The 19,376-nt window shown below is 50.3% G+C and overlaps 1 protein-coding gene across 4 annotated transcripts in view; it reads left to right on the top strand.

Moving 5' to 3' along the window:
* Nucleotides 1–19,376, top strand: part of LARP1 (La ribonucleoprotein 1, translational regulator) — a 938,019-nt gene that overhangs the window by 447,678 nt on the left and 470,965 nt on the right. The window lies entirely within an intron of this gene.

Here is a 19,376-nt window from a genome sequence, read left to right as displayed (position 1 = left end):
TGCTATGCGGCTAAGTGGAAAAGATTTGTCATTTATTGTAAAAATGACATCAATCCGCTGGATGCATCAACTCAGAACATTATCTGTTATCTATTACACTTATACAGATGCAATCTAGCATACAATTCCATCCGTATACTAACCGTGCTGGCAGCTTACCTTCAGAACAGGCAGCACCTCACTGTTCAGAGTGCCTGCCATCAAAGCCTTCTTGGAGGGACTCAAACGAGTGATTCCTCCTACACACCTACCTTCACTAGTCTGGAACCTAAATGTGGTCCTCACCAGACTCATGGGACCACCTTTTGAACCTCTACACTCCTGTGAGATTCAATTTCTAACCTCGAAAGTAGCTTTCCTAGTAGCCATTACTTCACTAAGAAGAGTTAGTGAACTCCAGGCACTAACCATTCAAGAGCCATTTATACAGGTTCATGCAAACAGGGTCGTACTACGCACCAACCCTACATTCATGCCCAAGGTGATATCACAGTTCCATATGAACCAATCCATAGAACTACCGGTGTTTTATCCTAATCCTGAGAATGTAGCAGAGAGAATGCTCCACACACTTGATGTCAAGAGAGCTCTCATGTACTACATTGACAGAACACAGACTTTCAGGAAGACAAAACAACTGTTTGTTGCCTTTTCTCCACAGCACAAAGGCAACCCCATTTCCAAAGCCGGAATAGCTAGGTGGATCGTTAAGTGTATACAGATTTGCTATGAAAAAGCTAAGCGCACACTAACGATTCCTCCAAGAGCCCACTCCACACGAAAGTTAGGGGCCTCCATGGCTTTCCTAGGGAATATTCCTTTACAGGAGATATGTAGAGCAGCCACATGGTCCACTATACATACATTTACAAAACACTACTGTGTAGATGTACACTCAAGACAGCAGGCAGCTGTAGGACAGGCTTTTCTCAAAACTCTTTTTCAGACTGCTGCAGCTGGCACGGACAGCCGCCGCTAAATGGAGGGACTGCTATATAATCTATGCACAGATATGAATTCAGCAGCCCACATGCCTCGAACCGAATATGCTACTTACCAGTATGCATCTGTTCTTGGCATGTAGGGCTGCTGACATTCATATCGCCCACCCTCCTCCCCGGCGCCTTTAGCAGCTGTAGCATTCAGTAATTACTAGTTAGCATGGTCATCATTCACTATATTACACCATTTATGCCACAATGGCGAAAAACAATCTAAGGATGGAGGGGATGCCCATGCGCACTGTAGTCCAGGGGAGGAGCCACCTATCTCGTGATACTTCGAAGACTCTTCCAGGACAACAATATGCAATCATCCGGACCCAACACTAGGCGGCGATCTATGCACAGATATGAATGTCAGCAGCCCTACATGCCAAGAACAGATGCATACTGGTAAGTAGCATATCCGATGCTCTTCGTGCAGGAAGATGAATCCAAAGGCGTTAAAGGAGCGAGAAGCCAAGCTTTACATGGCCAAGGCAAGAAAAGAAAAAAAGGGTCGTAAAAGGTCAAAGTTCAGGTCTTTGACGTTGCATGACTCCAAGAAGAATCATAAGAAGAGGAGACCTGCTTCTCGACGTATGTTGTCGAAGTCTGTGGTGTCGAGGTCGCCTTCTCCTGCTCCTAGACGTTGAGAAATGGACTTTGTTTCACCTTCAGTGTTTCCTCAGGTGACCCCGGCTCAATCTCCTTCCTATAAGGGGACTCCATAGCATTCGACGCCGAGATTCTCCCCGACGAATCCGGCTGATGAGGTTCCTTTGGCTCCGGCTGTTCCAGCAGTGGCTCCAGCAGCTCCGACTCCAGAGGTACCTCGATCGGATCCGGAACCGGCTTCTTACCCTCAGTTTCCGACGCCGGGATCTGATCCATCGCATTTTCTTAATGCCATGTATGGCGTGTTCGCCAGAGCCTCGTACCCCTCTGGAGCACCTTCGGGTTCCATGGGTCCTTTGGCATATCGTTTGGGTGAGCCTCATCAGTATCCTTGGGCCCCCTTTATGCCGGCGACGTCGTCCTGGTCTTTTCCGGCTCCGAGGATGTCTACACCGTATGGTCAGTCCCCGGCTCCATCCTGTGAAGCTTCTCTGATTCGATCGGCGCCGGCTATGGTAGAGGATCCACCTTCAACGCCGCTCCCGGAGCCGTTGACTCTGCATGTGGTGCCGCCGACGCCGCAACCGAAGATGCGTTTGAGGAGAAAGGAGCAGAGGTTATTGGAAGAGGAGCAGTACCAAGCTGAAGAGAGGGAGGGAGGAAGGAGAGGTGTATGACCCAGAGGATGTGTTTGAGGACTTGTGTGAGGCAAGTGGGCTTGACACTTCTTCAGAGTGGGACTTTGTTTATCAAAAGGCTTCTCCCTCTAAGGATGTTGCGCCATATCATACAGTTATTAGGAAGGCTGCGCAACTTTTGGACTTGCAGCTTCCTGTGGCGGAGTATAAGCCTAATCTTCTCACTGAAGTTCTTCATTCTCCATCTTCTGTGATTGAGCCACTTTTGCCATTTAAAGATGCTCTGACTGAGCCAATACTTGATGTGTGGCGCAATCCTCTTTCAGCTCCTGCAGTTTCGAGGTCCGTCTCAAGAAGGTATAGACTTGCTCCTGGAGATCCGGTTTTCCTTTCCTCTCGCCCCTCTCCTGAAAGTCTGGTAGAGTTTTATATGCCCACCCACCTCCCTGGATACCTTTATCTGTTGCAGTATTATCTTACTTAGATACATTACATAGACATCCTTTTCTATTCTCTAACTCCATCACCCTTTATGGCGAAAAACAATCTAAGGATAGAGTCGATGCCCATGCGCACTATCGCTAGAAGGAGGAGTCTGCTATCTCATGACTACAAAGACTTCTTCGACAAAAACAAGCTGCAAACATCCGAGCCAAACACCAGATGGCGATCTATGCTAAAGTATACAACTCTACAGCTCTACATGCCAAGAACAGATGCCTACTGGTAAGTAGCATTTTCCTTTTTGTAGCTGTTTTCTCATCTCGCAGATTGAGCTAGAGGGGAATTCAGGAATTGTTCCCACAGAACCGATCACTGTGTTCACAGAACCTTTCACTGTGTTCCATGAGAAAAGAATGGTGATGAGCACTCACCTAAAGATTTGCAGGATGAACTTTTCTGGATTCACATGCTGTGTATTTTTACTTCCATCTACTGATTGGGTCAACTATTATCTTAGCTGGATCTTATTGGTTGCAGTTTTTCCCACTAACACTTCACAGAGGATGCCACTCCTGTGTTGGCTCGAAGGTCTGGGCTCCCTCCTTTGTTCAGTGGGTTTCGGCCGGCCAATCCCTGGTCCATTGTGATAGCTAATTTATTGATCATCCTTTATCCCCAACCCCTTACCTCCTCAAGAGCTGAGTAAAGCACTGTTAATTGCTCCCTTTGTGTGGGGATGGCCTTTATTCTTGCTGCTGGAGCATAATTTACTTGGCTCAGCAGGGTAATAAATGGCCTGGACTCTGATCCTGAGCTAAGCCAGACAAATAATGATCGTTCTGGATGACCCAAAAGTTGTACGATATTGTCACTAGTCTTTGTAGGCCTAAGTGAAGAAAATCTGTACTTAAGGCAGATTTCCCCCAGTGTATATAATAAAGTGCCACTGCAGACACGAGTTACCACACTGAATTTCTCTGAGTGTAAACTAATGTTATAAATCCTACTCCAGTTCCATATAATGCTACCACTTACAAAGCGCCTGGTTACACCAACTGGTGTCCCGTGCTGATATCCAATTCTGCAGAGTCACTTCTGCACCAAGCTACCTGTGCGTAGTTACCGGACTGGGCATAAGTCTCTCACACACACAGCCCTCCCACCTGTGTGTTTACATGTAACCGCCAAGAGCCCCCAACTCTTGCTGCGTCGTAGCGTCCTGATCTTAAAAGGTGGATACTGTTGGTAAACATGCGCATTCCATTTACTGTGTTTACTGTGGAAGTCACCAGTTATGAGGTCACCCATAGTAAAAAGCCAAAACCAGATGATAAAAAGTGAAAAATCCAGACTGATCACAATGCAGAAACCCATTCTTTTACATCTTGGCTGAAAACCTCATCACTGTCCAGAACATGACTGCAATAGTTCCTGACTCTTGAGCCAAATTTGAGTGCAATCTCTTCTGCTGTTTTAAGGTAGGAAGTATCACCACCTTTTATCTACACCAGAGTGGTAGCCTTGTCTAATGTCTTACATTTTTTACAGTAACAACTGTAGAAAGCTGGCTTTCTGTGGGAGTAACACCCCCTGCTTTATGCCACATTTCTGATGCACTTTGACTTGATGTGCCCTGGGTCCCTGCCAATCAGGTTCCCAGGGCATGTGTTCTTGCCCAAAACAGTACCGTTGTACCCCTAATTGGCACCTCTGGCCACATGCAAGTCCCTTTTAAAAGGTACCAAGGGCACTCTGACCAGGGAAGGCCTTGAAGGGCTACAGCACATAATGTGCCACCCTGTGAGGTCCTGTACCTTAACACATACACACTGCCATTGAAGGCTGCGTGTTTTGGTGCAGAGAAAAGTGAAGTCGACATGGCACACACTCTTGTGTGCCATGCCTACAACCCACTCCCTTGGCATAGGTCGCTACCCCTCTAGCTGGGTGCACAATACCAGTGGTGAGGGTACCTGTGCATGAACCCTTTACCTCTGCGGTGTCTGCCAATTCTTAGAGATTGGAAGTGCAATAATGCCATTAAGAATATATGGTGCAGGGAGTTTGTCATTACGTACTCCACAGTACCTTAATGGCTTTACTGAAAACCGTGAAATTTGGTATCAAACTTCCCAGCACCTTAAATCCACACTGATGCCAGTGTGGAATTTAATGAAAAATGCACACAGAGGGCATCTTCGAGATGCCCCCTGAAAAACGGCCTAACACTAGTGTCCAGGCTGAGTGGCTACTCGCCAGCTGCCACCACCATACATGTTTCTGGACCGCTGGGTCAAGAGCCTGCTGCTCTAGGGTGATCTGAAACAATGCACATCCTGGGACGAGGTGCCAAGTCACCTCCCCCGGTATGGGCAAGGTTCATGAAGGGGAAGCTTCAAAGGCTTGCTGCCTTTGTGAGCTTCCCCAGGCCAATTTGCCGCTTCCTGCAACTGGCCCCCATCGGTTCTGACTCCACTTTGGGCAGGAGAATCGGCTGGAAAACTAAGTGAGAATGGGAGGTGTGCCCACCTTTGCCAACCCTACCCCTCAGGTGGGAAAGGCGAGGTGAAGCACAACTCAGTCCTCGCCATCCTGCAGATGGGGGGGACCTAGCCAACAAGAGTGAGGCATGTGCTCTCCTCCCACTGGAGGGTAGCATTATAGGGGGTGTACCTTCCCCAAGGAAGGGACCCATTGGTCCCAACCTTTACCTACCTGTAACACCCCTAAATCTAGCATTTAGGTGCACCCCTAAACTTTGCCTGAGACAAGAACCGACTAAGAACAGGACCGAAGATGCAGTGCCAAAGCTAAGAAGAGGACGATGCTCACTGACTTGGCCCCAGCCCTACCGGCCTATCCCCACCTCGAACATGCAGCAGCAAAATCCTGGTGTCCTGCAGCCAGCAACCTCCAGAACCACGAGAACCTGCCTTGCCTTCCACAGAAAAGATACTGGCTCCCGTGAGCACCGGAATTGCTTACTCAGACTCTGGCTCCGGCCAAATCTGCAAGTCTGCACGGCTCTGCATTTGACGCCCACGGCCCGAGTTAGGAAGTCCCGTCCCCCCCCCCCCCCACGGCGATCCTGACCTCAGATCTGGTGATCCTTGACCTGCCTTGAATCTCCCAGCAAAGCCTGCAGCCTCATTCACCCCTGCACCCGAAGTACCGCAGCCTTGGGTGGCCCTACTGACTGTGTCCCAGCATCCCAACTTACCTCTTCAACTGGTGTTCACCTCCATAAGATCTTTGTCCCCAAGCCCGCAGTCTTTGTTGAAACCGGAGAATCCCCATTGAAATCAACAGGGCACCCAACACCAAACCTGCACCCAGCCGCCCCTGTGCCACTGCGGGTGTACTTGAGGGGGGAGGGGGGGGGGATTCTATAACGGATCCCCCTTTGCCCTGAGCTAAACCCCAGGAGCTTTGCTCCCACAACCTTGTGGCCTGCTAGTGAGCAGCCACCAACTGGATGTCCCTTATCTGATAACATTGGGCCTCAGCACGCTGCACCAGACCACCCTGATGCTGCTGAGGGTGTTTTGAGTGCGTCCTTGAACCTGGGGAAAACCTGGTTCTAACCCCAGAATACCAACTCCCACTACAAAGTACTTGCCTGTTGACCGATAACTTCATGTTTGAGGCATATGAGCTGCTGATCACACACTATGCATAGATCGCCATCTGGTGTTGGGCCTGAATATGTGCACTTGTTTTTGTCTTGGGAAAGGTCTTTGGAAGTAACGAAATAGGTGACTCCTCCTTTGGATGATAGTGCGCATGGGCATCGGCTCCATCTTCAGACTGTTTTTTCCGCCATCGGGCTCTGATGTGTTTCTTGCGCTCCAGTTCGGTACCGTTACCGATCCTACTTTCGATGTGCAATCCTTCACCCTTCTCCGGTATTGTTTTTGATCACGATCCCTAGTCGTCGTGCATCTCCCAACATCGAAGTAGTCGATTCTGGTAGTCGACGAAGGCCTTCGGGCCGACCTGGGCCTTGACTTTTGGCTCATGGAAAGGACTCCATTCAAGAAGTATCCTCAATGTGGGTCGAAGTTCCCCCACACAGATCTGCATGAGTTGTGTAACCTCTGCCTCTCCCCGGAGCACAAGGCCAGAGACTGTCCAGCCTGTACCTCTTTCCGCTTCAAAAAGACTATTGGAGATAGTCTAGCTCCATCCCAGATGACATCTTCCACGAGGGTGTCGATGTTCCAGAGCAAGTGCAGGCTGAAGGACTACTCGTTGCCTCCGTAGCAGATAACTCAGATATCGAGGGCATCACTCCCGGGCAGCGGGTCGTAAGTAGAGACGTAGAACCAGACCCTCTTCACCCCACCACCGAAAAAGGCTTTGGTCACAGGTGCACACCGAGAAAGTGCTTCTCACGCCTCACCTTCGGGCCCGGCAAAGAAGCAAACAACTAAGCCTTCCGGCCACTCGAGCTCGAGTCAGCCTACCGTCGGTGCCGAAACCCAAACGACACAGAAAAAGAAACCGTCGTCCTCTGCCTCTGTTCCGACTACTGCCTCCACATCCACGCACTCTGCACCAAAATAGACTTCAACCAACCCCTCGACTCCGAAGAAAACATCGGAACCGAGCAAAAATCCGCTCCCGAAAGGTTCACACACAAACTTATGAACCGAAAAAGCCACCGGAACCGAAAAAACTGGGCACGCACACTCCTACAGAGACTTTAAAACCTCACGGTTCCAACCCTAAAGAGCACAAACCCGCCTCTGAGTCGGTGCCGCGCAAGTCTTCGGAACCGAAAAAATCGGCACCGAAAGAACAGCCTCGCACAGAAGAGCTTTTTAAACCGGACCCCACCCAAAAAACTCTTCTAAGAGATCCAAAGACTGGTCAACTCATTCTTAGCTCCAAGAAAGGACCACTGGACACACCTACACCGGCTCCACCACTTAAAAAGAAAAATATTGCAACATCTCCTCTCAGGATCCCTTCACCTCCTCCTCCGTCTCCTCCTCCACCACCTCCATCACACCACTCTCCCACACCATCTCCTCCACCAGTGGATGATGATGATACCTCTGATCACACTGGGGACGATGCAGACTATGAGCCACTAGGGGATCCTAGCCCACCTTCTAACCCCAGACCCCTGGGATGATTATAACACACCAGATGTCCCTAACGTGCCACAGGACGACATCTGTCCCTCTTGACCTTCCCCTCCAGAGGATACCATGGGTTTCAACCAGCTAGTCCACAGAGCTGCACAATACCACAGGGTTGACTTACACACAGACCCCGTGGAAAAAGATTTCTTAATGGATACTTTTGATATCTCACAAAAGTCCACCTCCATCTTACCCATGTTGAAAGGGGTAATTAAACACGCACCAGAGGTGTTTAAAGATCCTGTTAGGGCTAGAGTTATTAACCCCAGGATTGAAAAGAAATATAAAGCTGACCCAGCATACATCAAGGGCCACATACCCTTAGACTCCTTGGTAGTATCCAATGCTAGAAAGAGGGCTAATTCTCAAACCTCGGGAGATGCTCCACCTCCCGACAGTCTTAACTCTTAGACGCATCCGGTAAGCGCACAGCGTCACAAGCAGCTAACATATGGCATATCGCCAACACTCCAGCTTTGTTAGCGAGGTATGATAGGGCTCATTATGACGAGCTAGAAACCCTACTACAGCATCTTCCAGTAAAATATAAAATCAAGGCTAACAACCTAATACAGGAGGGTAAGCTTATCACCAACACCTCTATCTGCTGCGCTCTAGACGTAACAGACACTGCCTCATGAGCTATCAACACAAGTGTCTTGCTGCGTAGACATGCTTGGCTACACATTTCTGGTTTCAAACCTGAAGTCCAGACTGCCATTCTTAATCAGCCATTTGACCAGCAACACTTGTTCGGACCTACCGTGGATTCATCTCTAGAAAAGATGAAGAAAGACACTGACACGGCTAAATCAATGGGAGCCTTGCAAGCTCCCAGATGCTCCTTTTATCGCTCCTCTTACAGGGGCACCTCCAGAGGCTACTCCTCAAACAACCCATCTACATCTTACAAAACTCCCACCCAAACAACATTCACCAGAGGTTACCAAAGAGGAGGCTACAGAGGCAATAGTAACAAGGGCACAGGCAAGACCAACAATACCCGCTATGCCTCCACCAATACCCAATGACTTCCCTCCCCTCCCCCAAGACCATTCCACTCTGGTCGGGGGAAGATTGCTACAGTTCCTTCCTGTCTGGAACAACATCACCACAGACAGGTGGGTGAGACAAATAGTTCAGTCAGGTTACTGTCTAGAACTCACATCTGCCCCCCACAAACATGCCACCCAAACAGCGCCCAATGTCACCAGAACACTTAGCACTCATAAAGCAGGAGGTAATCTCCCTCCTACAAAAACATGCAATAGAACCAGTTCCACTGCATCAACAAAACACAAGAGTTTACTCCTTGTACTTTCTCATTTCAAAGAAGGACGGGTCTCTGAGACCTATACTAGACCTCAGACCCCTAAACCTGTACATACACTCAGACCATTTTCACATGGTCACACTTCAACAGGTCCTTCCTCTTCTCTCACAAGGTGACTTCCTTGCCACTTTAGATCTCAAGGACGCCTACTTTCATATTCCCATTCACACCTCTCAGGAAATATCTCAGGTTTGTAGTGGACGGTCAACACTACCAATTTAAAGTACTCCCTTTCGGAGTCACCACAGCAGCCAGAGTATTCACCAAGTGTCTGGCAGTAGTCGCAGCTCATCTAAGAAGACAGCACATTCACGTCTTCCTGTTCTTGGACGATTGGATCATAAAAGCCAACTCATACAATCAGTGTGTACATCACACTCACACCACAATCCAGCTACTCCACGACTTGGGGTTCACAGTAAACCACGCAAAGTCTCACATACAACCGTCCCACATACAACAGTACTTAGGTGCCACAATAGACACCTCCAAAAGCACTTGCATATCCCAGTCCAGCCAGGGCTAGCAAGTATACAAGCCCTCATAACCAAATTTCAGCCGCAACACTCTCTTCCAGCTCCAGTGTTCATGCAACTCATAGGGATGATGGCCTCTTGTATAATTATAGTACCTCACGCAAGAGTCCAGATGCGCCCTTTGCAGGAATGCTTAGCACGTCAGTGAAACCAGGCTCAGCTGACAGATCTGGTGTTGGTGGATGGTCGCACTCATCGCTTTCTGCAATGGTGGCACACCAAGAACCTTTCCAAAGGGCGACCATTCATCGAGCCAGTTCCACAGATTGTGCTAACAGCGGACGCATCACCCTCCGGCTGGGAGCTCATCCATTACATCACACCATGCAGGGCAGATGGACTCCTCGCCAAAAGATACTCCACATCAATCACCTGGAATCACTTGCCATATTCCTGGCCTTAAAGTCATTCCAAAAACACATCAGGCAAGGCTGTCCTAGTCCGCACCGACATGACAGCCATGTACTACATACAGAAGCAGGGCGGGACACACTCCCTACAGCTTTCGCGACTAGCGCAAAGCATATGGAGATGGGCTATTCCTTAGGACATTTTTCTCCTAGCCCAACATGTCCCAGGAGTCCAGAACAATATAGCCGACCTGTTAAGTCGTCAAACGCAACAGATTCACGAGTGGGAACTTCATCCACAAGTGCTTAAACTGTTTTTCCACATGTGGGGGCAAACGGAGATAGATCTCTTCGCCACACACAAACGCCAAATGCCCAAGCTTTGCCGCCAGATAACCACACCCAATTGTCCAAAGGCAATGCGATATGGATGAATTGGTCAGGCAGATTTGCATACGCTTTTCTGCCTCACCCACTCATTCCACTGGTAGTGCTACAGCAACATGCACTGACTCTCATCCTAGTTGCTCCGACTTGGGCCAGACAGCCGTGGTACACCACATTGCTGGAACTATCTGTTGTCCCGCACCAAAAACTACACCTCTCCCCATGTCTCTTAACCCAGAACTGTGGAGAGATCACATACCTGGACCCAGCACAGCTCAACCTAGCGTCCTAGAATTTGGTTACCTTAACCTTCCCCCTGACTGTATGAATGTTATCAAAGAGGCTAGATGCCCCACCACTAGAGCCTGCTATGCAGCCAAGTGGAAAAGATTTGTGATATATTGTCACAACATCAATCCTGTAGATATGTCTATTCAACACATAATAGGTTATCTACTGCATCTCCACAGGTGTAACTTAGCATACACATTATTCGATTACACCTCGCTGCCATAGCAGCCTATTTACAAAATAGCCAACACCTGTCACTGTTAAGAGTACCTGCCATCAAAGCCTTTATGGAAGGCCTCAAAAGAATAATTCCTCCCAGGGTTCCACCATCACCTGTGTGGAATTTGAACATAGTTCTCACAAGACTAATGGGCCCTCCATTCGAACCTCTGTACAAATGCGAGCTACAATTTCTAACATGGAAAGTCGCTTTCCTAGTGGCCATTACTTTCCTTAGAAGAGTCAGTGAGTTACAGGTACTCACTATCCAAGAGCCATTTTTACAACTACATCATAACAAAGTGGTTCTCAGAACTAATCCAAAATTCCTTCCTAAAGTTATTTCTCCCTTCCATTTCAACCAGTCTGTAGAACTGCCATTGTTTTTCTCACAACCACAGACAGTCGCAGAAAGAGCTCTTCGCACTCTAGATGTTAAAAGAGCACTGCTTTACTATATTGAAAGAACAAAACATTTTCGCAAGACTAAACTTTTTGTGTCATTCTCATCACCACATAAAGGCAACCCCATATCAAAGTCTGGGATTTCAAGGTGGATTGTCAAATGCATACAAATTTGCTATCACAAAGTAAAACGTACATTATCTGTTCCTCCTAAAGCCCACTCTAAACGACAGGGGCTTCAATGGCATTTTTAGGTAACAATCCCCTAGATGACATCTGAAAAGCAGCTACATGGTCTACACCACACACATTCACAAAGCACTATTGTGTAGATGTGCAATCTAAACAGCAAGCTAGTGTGGGCCAGGCAGTACTCAAAACACTATTTCAAACTATTGCAACAGATACTGGTCGTCGCCGCTAGAGCTGGGTACTGCTATATAATCTATGCATAGTGTGTGATCTGCAGCTCATATGCCTCGAACGGCAAATGCTACTTACCAGTATGCATCTGTTCTTGGCATGTAGAGCTGCAGATCCACACACGCCCACCCACCTCTCCGGCTACCTTTACCTGTTCCAGTACTGTTATTTACATACAGCATACATGGGCATCTCATCTGTTTCTCACAAAACTCTATCATTTCCCTGCTGACGAAAAACAATCTGAGTATGGAGCCGATTCTCATGCGCGCTATGGTCCAACGGAGGAGTCGCCTATCCCGTGACTCCCAAAGACTTTTCCATGACAAAAACAAGTGCAAACATTCGGGCCCAACACCAGATGGCGATCTATGCTAAGTGTGTGGATCTGCAGCTCTACATGCTAAGAACAGATGCATACTGGTAAGTAGCATTTTCCTTCTCTTCATAGGAGTACATTGACTGTTTTTCCTTGAAAAATTTTCTAAGTGTGAAGTTTGTTTTTGTATTCAACTTTACGAAGACTGCAAATAAGAAAATATTGCTTAATCTGAAAGAAACACGTTAGATTTCTTACCTTAGACTATCCCCAGGCGTCAGGCTCGATCCGGAAAGATTTTTCGTCAGCAATACCCTTGCACGTCGCTAGGCGTTGTCTGCGGCTCCTCGTCCGTCGGCGGCGTCGTCATCGCCGGGATGACGTCGTCGGAGTACTTAGACGCTGCCCTCGCGCGCTGACAGTCAGTTTTTTTTTCCCGCACCAGTAAGCGCAGATCCGGGAAGAGCATACCCTTTAGTAACTTTTTAACTAAACTTTTTGGACTTTTTTGGTTCATCTTTCGAGTCGACCTCGACTCCTGGTGCCGGTAGGGATGCCCGGTTTCAAGCCGTGCGACGCCTGTAACTGACTGTCGGTTATGGATCACCACAGTCGGTGTCTCTACTGTCTTGGAGCCGACCATGATGCAGAGTCGTGCCCCGACTGCCGGGCCTTGACCTCGAATCCTAAGTGGGAGCGGTCCCGCAAGCTCCTCAAGATCCGGCAGTCTGCTCCGCGCCGCTCGAGGTCCCGGTCGAGGAGGTCATCGAGGGACTGGTCACGGAGCCATCACCGTTCATCGGGTTCGAAGACCTCGCATTCAGGTAAGTCGAGGCACAGTAAGAAGTCGTCGAAGAGGCGACATCGCTCTTCTGACTCCTCTCGCTGGTCGCGTGACTCTGCTGAGGATTCGTGTGGCACCACCCGCGCGGCTCCGTTGGAGCCGCAGGAGTCGCATCCGGCCCTATGCCCTCTTGTCTTTGGGCCTAATGCGACTCCGGGCGAGATTTGGGACTTCCTCGTGGCCATGAGGAGTCTCGCTCCGCCGTCGATGCCTGCCGGCGCGCCTTTGGGCCCCGCAGGTCCTACTGGGAGGCCTAACGAGCCGGTGGCTCCGGCCCCGACTTCGGTCCCGACTCCGCAGGCCCCCGTGGGATCCAGGCCTGGATCCCGGTCGACGCCGGTTGACCTTACGACCCCTCCGCCGGCCCTGACCCCTATGGTGCCGCCCCCGGTGCCGTCTTTGGACGACGTCGTCCCCAGTTTTAGCCCGGGTCCGGCATTGGAGTGCCGCTGCCCGGCGCCGTCTCCGGCGCTAATGGATGAGCAATTCATCTACCGCCCGGCTCCGTCCTTTCAACCTGTCTACCAGGAATCGGATGACTGGGACGACTGGGAAGGGTCTGAGGACCCTCTGGCACAGCAGTGCCAGTTTCATCAGGACTGGGCAGAAGAGCTGTGGGATGCCAGTGGTCTCGACACTTCCCCTGACACTGGCTTCATCTCTCCTCCCTCCGTGGCTACGGAGGAGGGTGCGACCTATTCTGTGGTGCTGCGCAGGGCTGCCGAAGCCCTTCATCTGGAGCTCCCTGCAGTGGTCGTGAGGACTAATCTCCTCACTGAAGTACTTCAACCGCCAGTAAGCTCTTCGGAGCCTCTACTGCAGTTCAATGAAGCACTGACTGACGTTCTGATGGGCACCTGGTCCAAGACCTCCACAGTCATTCCTGTGGACCGGAACGTGGCCCGGCACCACCGCCCTGCACCGGGCAACCCCCAGCTTTCTGTCTGTGCACCCCACCCCTGAGAGCCTGCTTATCCGGGCCTCTACGTCCCAGCCCACCTTCCCGTCCTCTCCTCTGGATCGGGAATCCGAAAGGTTGGAACAGTTTGCGAAGAAGCTGTTTTCCTCCCTCAGTTTGGGGTTGCGGTCCATTAATACAGTGTGCCTTTTGGGCAGTTACACCCACTCCTTGTGGGATACGGTGGCAGTCGTGCTGCCCCAGTGTCCGGAGGAGGCCCGGACCCGGCTCTCCCAGTCTCTTGCTGGGGGGCGGGATGCAGCACGGTACTCGTTTCAATGTGCGCTTGACACCACGGTCTGGCTAGGTAGGGTGATTGGGATGACAGTGGCGATTCGTCGCCACGCCTGGCTGAGATCCACTAATTTCTCCGGGGATGTCCAGAGCACCCTCATGGACATGCCCTTCGATGGCCGTCACCTTTTTGGCGACAAAGCAGATAGTGCGCTGGAGCACTTTAAGGACTCCAGGGCTACGGCCAAGTCCTTGGGCCTCTCGGCCCCGTGCCCGCAAACTTCCGCTTTTCGCCCCTTTCGTTGCCAAGGAAGGGGTTCCCCCCGCACGTCCGTCTAGCCACAGGCTGCACAACCAGCCTCAACGCAGTCACGGACGTGTATTCCGCCGAGGCGGAGCAGGGGAACAGAGCCGGTTAGCCCACATCTGCCCCCACAACATCTGCCTCAAAGCCTTCCTAGTCCGACCTTTCAGGCCCATTTCAGGCCCGTGGGAGGCAGTTCGCAATCACATGCTCCACTGGCGTACCATCACGTCGGACAGGTGGGTGCTGCAAATCGTCCGAAGGGGCTACTCCCTCCCCTTCGAGGCGACCCCTCCAGCAATGCCACCGCAGTACCACCGCAGGTCGGGGGATCACTTGCAACTTCTACAGGAGGAAGTTACGGCCCTCTTGGCCAAGGGGGCTATTGAGCGCGTTCCTGGCCCAGAAGTAGGTCGGGTTGTTACTCCCACTACTTTCTGGTTCCCAAGAAGGGCAAAGGGGGCCTATGCCCTATCTTGGACCTCAGGAGCGTCAACGCCATCCTCCGGAAGGAGAAGGTCAAGATGCTCACCTTAGCTCAGGTTCTGGCTACCCTTGACCCTGGAGACTGGATGGTAGCGTTGGACTTGCAGGACACATTTCCACATCCCCGTGCTGTCAGCCCACCGGCGTTACCTGCGGTTCACGGTAGGCCACGAGCACTTTCAGTTTACCGTGCTCCCCTTCGGCCTCACCAGTGCCCCTCTGGTGTTCACGAAAGTGATGGCGGTGGTCGCAGCTCATCTGCGCAGATTTGGGGTTCCATTCTTCCCCTATATCGACGACTGGTTGTTGAAGGCGGGCTCCCCCCAGGTAGTAGTCTCCCACCTCCAGACTACGGCCGACCTCCTGCATTTGCTGGGGTTCTCCATCAACGTGCCGAAGTCGCATCGGAGTCCCTCCCATGAGCTTGTTTTCATTGGAGCGGTTCTGGACTCTGCGCTGTTTCGGGTCTATCCTCCAGAACAGCGAGTTTGGAATATTCAGGCTCCGATTCCGATCTTTCAGCCTTTATCCTGAGTTTCGGTCAGGTTGGTGCTGCGGCTGCTGTGTCTGATAACCTCCTGCATCCTGCTGGTACATCACGCCAGGTGGCGGATGCGGGCTCTGCAGTGGGACCTGAAGTTCCAATGGGCTCAACATCGGGGCAACCTGTCCGACCACATCCTGATCTCGGAGGGCACTGCATGACAGTTGCAGTGTTGGCTCACGGACCGCGATTGGGTCAGTGGCAGAGTCCCGGCTCCATATCAACCTATTGGAGCTGCGGATAATCCGGCTTGCACTGAAGGCATTCCTTCCCTCTGTTCGGGCAAGTGTAGTGCGGGTGTTCACGGACAACACCACCGCCATGTGGTATTGCAACAAACATGGCGGGGTGGGGTTGTGGACCCTTTGTCAGGAGGCTCTGCGCCTCTGGACATGGCTGGAACATCAGGGTATCACCCTGGTGGTTCAACATCTGGCGGGCTCTCTGAACACCAGGCTGGACTAACTCAGCCGCCGCTGCATGATGGATCACGAATGGCGTCTGAACTCTGATGTGGCGCAAGGTCTCTTTCGGCAGTGGGGAGAACCTTGGTTAGATCTATTCGCCACCGAAGAGAACGCGCAATGTCCTCAGTTCTGCGTGTTGGAATTTCCAAGGCGGCACTTGCTCGGAGATGCCTTTCGTCGCGAGTGGATTTGCACTCTGTTGTACGCCTTTCCGCCTATACCACTTCTGATCAGAGTGCTGAAGATCAGGCGCGACCGGGCCCAAGTCATCCTTGTGGCTCTGGATTGGGCACGAAGGTACTGCTATCCCGAGCTACTCAGTCAGTCCATCGATCCCCCGATTCGACTGCCTCTTCAGGAGGACCTTCTGTTGCAGCAGCAGGGGACGGTCCTCTACCCGAACCTGTCCAGCCTCCACCTCCATGCGTGGAGATTGAGCGGCGACAGCTGATGCCATTTGACTTGCCTCCTGCAGTCTGTAATGTCATTCTGGCAGCCAGGCGTCCCTCCACTAACACACGGTATAAGCCTGCAGGTGGAACAAATTTGTGGCCTGGTGCACAGCAAAGGCTGTGGATCCCCTTTCCGCCCCTCTCTCTGAAGTTCTCCTCTTTCTTCTTTCCCTGGCCCAGCAGGGCTCTGCTCTGGGCTCGCGCAAGGGATATCTTTCAGCTGTTTCTGCATTCCTGCGGCTTCTTGATCAGCCTTCTCTTTACAAGTCCCCTGTTGCTAGATTCTTTAAGGGCATTACTGACAGGTTTCCTCCTGTCCCTTTCGTAATGCCTCAGTGGGACTTAAATCTGGTGTTAGCCTATCTGATGTGCGCTCCTTTTGAGCCACTTCATAGTTGTCCTCTTCGTCTTCTGACTCTTAAGATTGCTTTCCTGGTTGCCATCACCTCTGCCAGAAGAGTGAGTGAGCTCCAGGCTCTTTCTTCTAAACCTCCTTTCCTCTCTGTCTATCCGGACAAGGTTGTTCTAAGGACTCGTCCTTCCTTTCTCCCTAAGGTAGTAACTGCCTTTCACATCGGCCAGTCTGTTACATTGCCCACCTTCTTACCGCTTCCGCATCCCTCGAAAGAGGAAGAGAAGCTCCACCGTCTGGACCCAAAACGTGCGCTCTCCTCTCTGGACCGCACAAAACAGTTCCGGGTGGACGACCAACTCTTCGTTGGCTACGTGGGCGCTAAGAAGGGGCGGGCGGTGCACAGCGGACCATCTCTTGATGGGTCGTTTTGTGCATTAAGACCTGTTATTCCTTGGCTAAGAAGGAACCTCCTGTGGGGCTGAGGGCCCAGTCCACTCGGGCCACAGCGGCTACTATTGCCCTGGGACGGGGAGTCCCTCTCCAGGACATTTGTCAGGCAGCAACGTGGGCCTCGCTGCACACGTTTGCTAAGCATTACTGCCTGGACAACCAAGTCCGGAGAGACTGCTTCTTTAGCTGTTCCGTTCTCCAGGACTTCCTGGTGTGATCTTGGTTCGCAGACCCACCACCGGTGTTGGTATTGCTGGGGTATCTATTCTAAGGTAAGGAATCTAAGTAACGTGTTTCTTTCAGATGAACAAGTTACTTACCTTCAGTAATGATCTATCTGTAAGAAACATTAGTTAGATTCCTTACCGCCCCACCCATCCTCCCTGTTCTGCGAACTGATATCTAGGGTTAAGGTAATCACTTTCAGGGCCCTAGATTCATGGCACCAGTGTTGGTTTCTTGCATGGCTCTGTGTTCCTGGCACGGAAAGCTATGTACAAGAACTGACTGCGCGCGAGGGCAGCGTCTAAGTACTCAGACGTCATCCCGGCGATCACGACGCTGACGACTGACGCGGAGCCGCAGTCGACGCCTAGCGACGCGCAAGGGTATTGATGACACAAAATCTTTCCGGATCCAGTCTGACGCCTGGGGATATTCTAAGGTACGGAATCTAACTAATGTTTCTTACAGATATATCGTTACCGAAGGCAAGTAACTTGGTTCTTAACTTTTCTCTAGGAAATGTCCCAGTGTGATATCTAGGTGTATCACACTGAGTAGAAAAAGTAATCCGGAAAGTTATCTGCAAAGTAATTCAAAGTAATCTAACAGTAATTGCCACTGTATTGAAAGCATTTACAAACCTGTAACAGTAATTTTTATTCAGCTTGCTTGTATTGTTCAACCTGCCTTTCAAATGATCTAATACCTACCTGTGCCAGGCTTGCTTAGTTGTAGGAAATGAATAAAAGTAAACATTTTTATACTAACAAAATTGGTCTGAGTTCAGTCTTTGAGTGTGTGACAATCATTTGCTGATTGTGTGTGTACAACAAATGCTTAACACTACCCTCTGATAAAGCCTTACTGCTCGCCCACACTACCACAAATAAAGAGTAAGGTGCTATCTACTTCTACCTCTGCCTACCTTTGGGGTTCCACTGGACTACGTGCACACTATACCTCACTTTGGTATAGTATATACAGAGCCAGCTTACTACAATGGGTGTTCAGGTGAGTAGTCGGAGGGTGGCATAATTCCTGCTGCAGCTCTTAGAGGTCCTCTCTGGTCACTAGGACTTGCATGTGGCCCAGAGGTATGGCAATTGTGGAAAGAAAGGTACAGTTTCGGGAAAGAACACAGACCCTAGAAAACTGACTGGCAGGGATCTGGGGCACACTCAGTCAAGCTAGCATCGGGTATCAGGCAAAACAGGGGGTAAGAATGCAAAAAGGGGCACAGGTGTGCTTCCAGTGCTTTCAAGCTCAGAGAGGGATTAAGGTGGGTCTTTCCCATTTCAAGCCTGCCCTTGCTTCTTCATTTGACTCCTTGGTGGGAATCATGTCTTGCTGATGCCAGTGCCAAGCACCAGATTACGTCCTCGTTGCTTGCATTGGGTTTTCCGGGTTGCCAGCTAAGTAAGAAAATTTAGCAAAAAAAGTGATTTCTTTGTGCATGTGTTTGTAGTAGTAATTGGTATTGAATGAAAGTGTCAGTGAGTGAAAGTGAGAATCCGAGTTTGAGTGTATGAATCAGTGAAAGTGAGAACAAGGGAGTGAGCGAAGGAGTGTTAAAACGAGTAATTGATTTGAGGTTGTGAGGGAGCGCAAGTGTGTGTACCTATCAATGGTGCAGTAGGTGCACCAGAGTCTGTGCGTTTCAGTAAGTTAAATTGAGAAGCAGTGAGTAGGAGTATGTTTGTGTGAGTAACAGTGAGAGGATGTGAGTGAGGCAAGTTTTGAAAATGAACTCCAGCCACATCACTTTCAAAGATCACCAACTGCCACTGCTCCCTCCTCCCAGATTTAAATCTGGTATCATGAATATTTTTTTTATTGGAGAGGAGTATGAGTTACTTTGAAGAACTGTTGGTCTCCAGAAACTGGCATTTCAATGCTTGAATTAATAGGCAAGGTTGCTGGATTCTCCTTGTACCTTAATGCCTCTGTTATGCTTTTTCCTGAAT

Source organism: Triturus cristatus, chromosome 7 (assembly GCF_964204655.1).
Source record: "Triturus cristatus chromosome 7, aTriCri1.1, whole genome shotgun sequence".
Lineage (NCBI taxonomy): Eukaryota > Metazoa > Chordata > Amphibia > Caudata > Salamandridae > Triturus > Triturus cristatus.
The sequence above is the reverse complement of the archived record's forward strand: the minus strand, read 5'-3'. Positions and strand labels throughout refer to the sequence as shown.